The sequence below is a fragment of the Miscanthus floridulus genome, chromosome 17, assembly GCF_019320115.1.
Source record: "Miscanthus floridulus cultivar M001 chromosome 17, ASM1932011v1, whole genome shotgun sequence".
Lineage (NCBI taxonomy): Eukaryota > Viridiplantae > Streptophyta > Magnoliopsida > Poales > Poaceae > Miscanthus > Miscanthus floridulus.
The window spans coordinates 55,929,995-55,936,036 of NC_089596.1; the positions used below are offsets into that span (position 1 = coordinate 55,929,995).

General features: G+C 45.2%; 1 pseudogene; it reads right to left on the minus strand.

Moving 5' to 3' along the window:
- Nucleotides 1-3,630: 3,630 nt before the first annotated feature.
- On the minus strand, nt 3,631-5,411 carry LOC136515639 (uncharacterized; annotated as a pseudogene).
- Between the last annotated feature and the right edge of the window lie 631 nt (nt 5,412-6,042).

Genomic DNA, 6,042 nt, shown 5'->3' on the forward strand with positions numbered 1-6,042 from the left:
TGGCAATACATCGAGCTGCGCTCCAGGAATGCCAATATGTGTGTACAGATTGCAGAGTCCGCGACCCTTTTTTTTGTTTTTGTCCTTCACTTTTCCTTTCGACTTATTTCTCTCGGAATTCAGATGTTTGCTCTAATCTTTGTTTTTACTTTTTGAATCGACGAGTAAAGAGGCACACGATATCCATGCTCAGTCAAACAATTGGGCCAAAAAGCACAGCTCCGTGTTCGTGGGAAGCCGTCGGATCTTCATCAAAACAAAAATATGGCGATGCACATGGTTGCCGTTTGAACTAAAGTGGGACATTCATCCAAGGCAATGGGCCTTCAATGGATTATTACATGTCCTTGTTCGTGAGTTGCTTTCCTACGTGGCTTAACAAGTGTTGGCTAGCGAGGACAATGCGACCAACCTTTAGGTCTTGTTTGAATGCATATCTATCCACTTCGATCCACATGTGTTAAAGTGAATTGGAATAGAATTTAGTTTAATTCCATCTCAATCCACTTCAACATATGTGAACTGAGATAAATATATACGCATCCAAACACAGCCTTAGGGGAGGTTGGAGGCAATGTTGGCTAGCTTGTGAGGATGTGTGAGGTGGTTAACAAAACAGAGGTACTCCCTTCATTTCTAAACTAAACCATCAACTCGTACTTGCACATGCTATGATTGCAGATTAAATAAACAGAAGTATCAGAAGATTCTGTTTACTAGTAACTACTACATCCCTTCCCAAAATAATGCAATTCTACTTTTACCCTGAGTTAAATCTTAGTATCAACGTTTACTTGAAAATATATTCCATGATAAGTTTAGTGACACTTATTGATATCATAAATATAGATATCTTTTTTATAAGCTTGACTAAACTTAAGGTTGTTTGACTTCGGATATAGTATTTTTTTAGATAGATGGAGGGAGTACAAATAATCAAAATAATTTATCATTGTGTGCGTCGTCATTGTTCAGCTTTTAACATAATGCCTATATAAAATTTGCTATCTCTATCTAATTTGTGATGAAATTATCAATCAATCTATATAATTTTCCATATGTATCCATAACTTTTTTCCACCATGGAGGCATTTGATACTACTACAGAACCCACAATTTCTATTACTCCATCATTGTTGTGTGTGCCAGAGCTGAACAGTGATTGGTACCTTATTGACCCGGCATCGAAGGCGTCTATCATTGTCGGCTCTAGGCATGAATTGACAATGATGTGAGGAATATCATTGCTAGGTTAGGCAACAACCAGGCAGTGATATCATGGCTTGTCCCCATAATAGTATTAGTATTGACAATATCACGACTAGGTTTTGATGGACCTAGCATTGTTCTAGCTACAGTATGAAACCGCAGCCACCTTCTTCCTCCCCCTCCTAGCCCTGGGCACACCCATCCAAGGAGGCATATTTTTTTCACCTCTTTCTCCACTGTTACAACCATTTTTCACCAAAATGCTCATGGAGGGGTTTGTTTTCGAAGAATGGACATGATCTTCCTTTTGTTTATGGTGGGTAACTAGCAATTTTTTAAATTTATAGCCTGTTTTGTTGGTTATATTTTTTTATTGTCATGCTTATTCTTTCTCCATTATAGAGAGCATAGTTCAAAGCATTCATCACGAAGGCATTTGAATTTTAGTGAATCTATTTGGTACCGGTAATTTAAAGCTAGTAGCTAGTTTGGTTCAATTTTTGGAACACTTGTGCATTTCTATAACTTTTTGCTTCAATAACAGCAACAATAGCTTGGTTCCCGTGAGTTGCTAGAGTATAAGATTATAGAAATACAAGAACAACTAGCTGGGTTTGTCATGGACGAGATGGTCGCCGTGGAGGATAGAAAGTTTAACATTATATTTGAACGCCCTAAATCGAAGTGATTTATCTATATACATTATTGATAGAATCATGCTGCATGATTGAAGTATAATCTTGATGGCAGTGATATATGTGAGGAATTAATAATATAGAATATACTAATAGTATACAATAACCTTTATTTTAATATAACTATAAAATATATCAACCATGGAGAAATGAAGACCAGTGTTGGGTTGAAGCCACTAGACTGGCGGTGGGTACAATACACTCATGTCCGGTACAGCCCTCACCCGGTAGTGACAATCATCAAACCACTATTGGGTCTGGTGCAGACCCAACAATGACACTCATCATACCAGTGCTAGGTAGAGGCGTGACTTCAGCAGTGACGTTCGAACTATCAATGCCAGGTGGAGACGTAACACGGCAATGATGTTCAGCCTATCACTGCAGGTTATTAAGAGCATATAGTGTTTGTCAAATTTTACTTGACAAATCTTGTGATTTGCCAACTCTCAAAATTATATGCAAGTAAAAAAACAATCCATCTCTAAGAGTTTGGCATTTTTGACTTGGTAAAATAAAAAAACCCGTTAACAAAACGAAGAGGCCCGCTAAGCGAATGAAGAGCCCCGCTAAGCGAACGAAGAGCCCCGCTAAAAAACGAAGAGTCCCGGATGCCAAGCCGTATACGTGCGCGTATATTTGCGCGCGCGGAGGGAAGATTTGCCAAGTTGCTATTGATGCCAAGTTGTTTTGCCAAACTGTTGGAGGCTATTTTTTTCTTGTTTTGCCAAAATTATATGGATGCCAAGTTGAGATAGCAAACTCTTGGAGATGCTGTAAGGGGTTAGACCCAACATTGGCTGCGTTCGCTGGTATGAACCAGACCAGCCAGCCGGCTGGATTCCCTCTCACGTTACTGTTCATCAAACTAGCCAAACGGTGTTTTCCTCTCGCAACGAACCAGCCGGAACAGTATTTTCAGTCAAGTTTCAGACCAGCGAACGGGGCCATTGATATCATCCTATCACTACTAGGTATGGAATCGATAATCAGCCTGTTCGCTTGTTGGTTTCAGTCATGGTACAGTGTTTTACTTTCACAACAAACCAGCACCAGTCAGACTTATCAGCCCAGAAACCAACCAGCGAACAGGCTAAATGATAGGTAAGCTCCATCACTTTCGAATGCCCTTTGTTGGTTCTGATACTAACAGTGAGCCCAGGTTTAGCCAACAACAATCCATGAATTTGGAGTAGTGTGAAAATTCACCCTTTTTTAGAAGATTGGTGTACCGGAGTGTGTTCAAATATAGTTCACATGCTTCATCGATAGTTTATAGGCTTCTTGTGAATGAACGTTAGTTTATATGCTTCTTGTGAATGGACGTTGGTATAAGGGGATGTTTGGATGCAGTGAATGGACGTTGGTATAAGGGGATGTTTGGATGCAGGACATTGAATGTTTGATACTAATTAAGAGTATTAAATATAGACTAATTGCATAAAGCCGTGACTAATCACGAGATGAATATATTAAGCTTAATTAGTCTATGATTAGCAAATATGATGATACAATAAACATATGCTAGTTATGGATTAATTAGGCTTAATAAATTCGTATTGCGAATTAGTTATGGATTATGCAATTAGTTCTATAATTGCCTTATATTTAGTCATTCTAATTGACACCCAAAGACTGCTTAAGTAACCCTATGAGCTTAACGCTGAATCATCACCATCACCAGGAACTCACATGTCACATCACGTATCATTTAATTTGATTTACTTCGACTAATTTCTCTCTTTTTTTGTGTGACGCATTTGATTCATTCATGTCCAATTGTAACCACATTGCAAACATGCACAGGCCATCTATCTATCAGCCTGTTCGTTTGCTCGTAAATAATAGTAAATTTTCAGCTGGAAACAGTATTTTTCTCTTACACCAAACCAGCCAGCGATCGTTTACGGCCTACCGAACAGGCTGTATTTCGCATAATAAGCCACACCGCTAGTACAGAAGCATATTTGGCATGATTCGCATCTGATTCGATCAGATGGCAAGCACGAGGCCAGGGAGGTTCCTGCGAGCCCGGTCGGGTAGCAGCCGGCTCTGCCACACCTGCTTTGACGGGGACCGCGAGAACGTCGCCTTTGCCTCCTCCGCCGCCGCAGCCGCGGCGTCGGCGCCACCGCCACCGCCACCTCCGCCGAGCCTCGTCACGACGAGCGCGGTGTTGCAGTACTCGCGCACCTCGGTGACGCGGCCGCCGGGGCCCACGGTCCAGGCGTGCACCCAAGTAGACGCGCCCGTCGCGTCGGTGCCCTCAGCCAGCACGGTCGGCCCGAAGGCGTCCAGGGACCGGATCTTGAACGGGAGGCCGCCGCCGCCAGCGCCGGTGAGCAGGCGCATGAGCACTAGGTGCTGGTGCGCGCGCGGGCCGTGGAACCACCAGTCCACGTCCGGGTTCAGCAGGCGGCGCACGGCGTCCACGTCGCCGCGCTCCAGCGCGCGGTACAGCTCCTCCACCACCGCCTTGCTGCTCACGGCCGACGACGGCTCGCCGTCATCAGGGCAGAAGCCGGCATCGCCGCCGCCGCCGACGTCGCCCTTGTCACTAGCCAGCTCGGCGACGTGAGTAAATTAACGGCTCCGGGAAAGAGGGAGGAGAGAAGTAGTGTAGCCTGCCCTGGTGGAGTGTGCGCTAGAGTAGAGGTCGGTTGGTCCTTATATAGGGGAACTTTGGTAGTCGCTCGTATTGGCTTCTGATGTGAGTAGGATTATTCCAAAAGCATAGAATTTCTTTTTTGTGGGATAAGCTAGTGGTAATGCGATTCAGTTGCAGGTATATGTTTCTTGAATCATAGGGTCTGTTCGTTTGAACTTATCAGTCGGTTTATCAGCCAGCTTTAATATCAGCCGAACAGACCCATAGCTTGTTGCTGAAGTTAAGTATTGGATCAGCTACTTTTTTGACAATTGGATTAAGCAAATTATTGCTACTTAGTATGGACTCACAGTGCAGTTACCTCGACATGGAATAGTTTAGTTCATATTTAGTGAATTTCCTACCAATCACCTAAATTTACACGGGAAAGCCACGCGGATCGGAGGGAGAGAGCCTGAACGCCTGTCGCAGAGGCTCTCGGAGGGATCAGTCATCAGCGCCGGACACGACACAACGTGATTGGCTGATTGTACAGTTACATCAACCAGGAGCACTTAGGGCACCTGGATTTCTTTTTAATTTTAACACTTTTGTAAACTATTTTTAAATGTAACACTAGATGTTTTTTATTTTTAAAACTAACACTTTTGGCCGCGCCTATTGCTATGGCGTGGCCAAACGCCTGTGCCGCGCCACATGGCGAAGACCAGAAGCGCTGACCGGTGACGTGGCAGGGTCTGCCGCGGCACCGATCTTGGCGCGGCAGTGACGCGCCCTCGTCGGTGGTGCGGCAGTGCAGCGCTACTAGCCCGCTGCTCAAGCCAGTCTACTGTAGCCTCGTCCCGTCTTGTCCATCCTCCTGAATTTGCCTTCCACCACTGCGGGATGTGCAGCTTCATGGCCGCCGAGCGGACCTCATGGCGTCTGCGGTCTGCCCCTCATTCACACTGCTCCTGCCTCCTCGTGCCGGCTGCCGCTCCCAGCCCCAGTGGGGAGTGCTGCTGCTAAGAGCGTGCTTTCCTGGGCATGAGCAGCGTGGTTGTGGGTATTTGATGTGGATGGCGACGCGACGGCGGACGGGACGAGTGCAGTAGGAGTAGATCAGTCGATTAGGCTGGCGCCGAAGACATTGCCCCCTGTTGGGTTGATTTGCCGAAGACATTGCCCCCTGTTGGGTTGATTTGCTGCGAAAAAAATACTATTAGTTGATAAAAAAATATGACTTATAAGTCTGGCGGTCACGGTGCGTGGCGGTGGCTCCAGCTGAGCTGGAGATACGATTGCGAGTACTGGTACAACTACACTTGACTGTGACATGAGCAACATTGCATTGCATCGGAATATTGTACCCGTGCTAGAGTTTCGTGGTGCTTGGTCCTTTACTCGTTTCTAAAATTCATATCATATTCGCCATGGAGGTACAGAGGGAGGGGAAAAGGAGGCCACGAAGGCGTGAGCAATGGCCGGACAAGACGGATGGCTAGCGAAGCCCGCTGTCTAATTTGCCGACCGGAAAAAAACGGGAAAGCT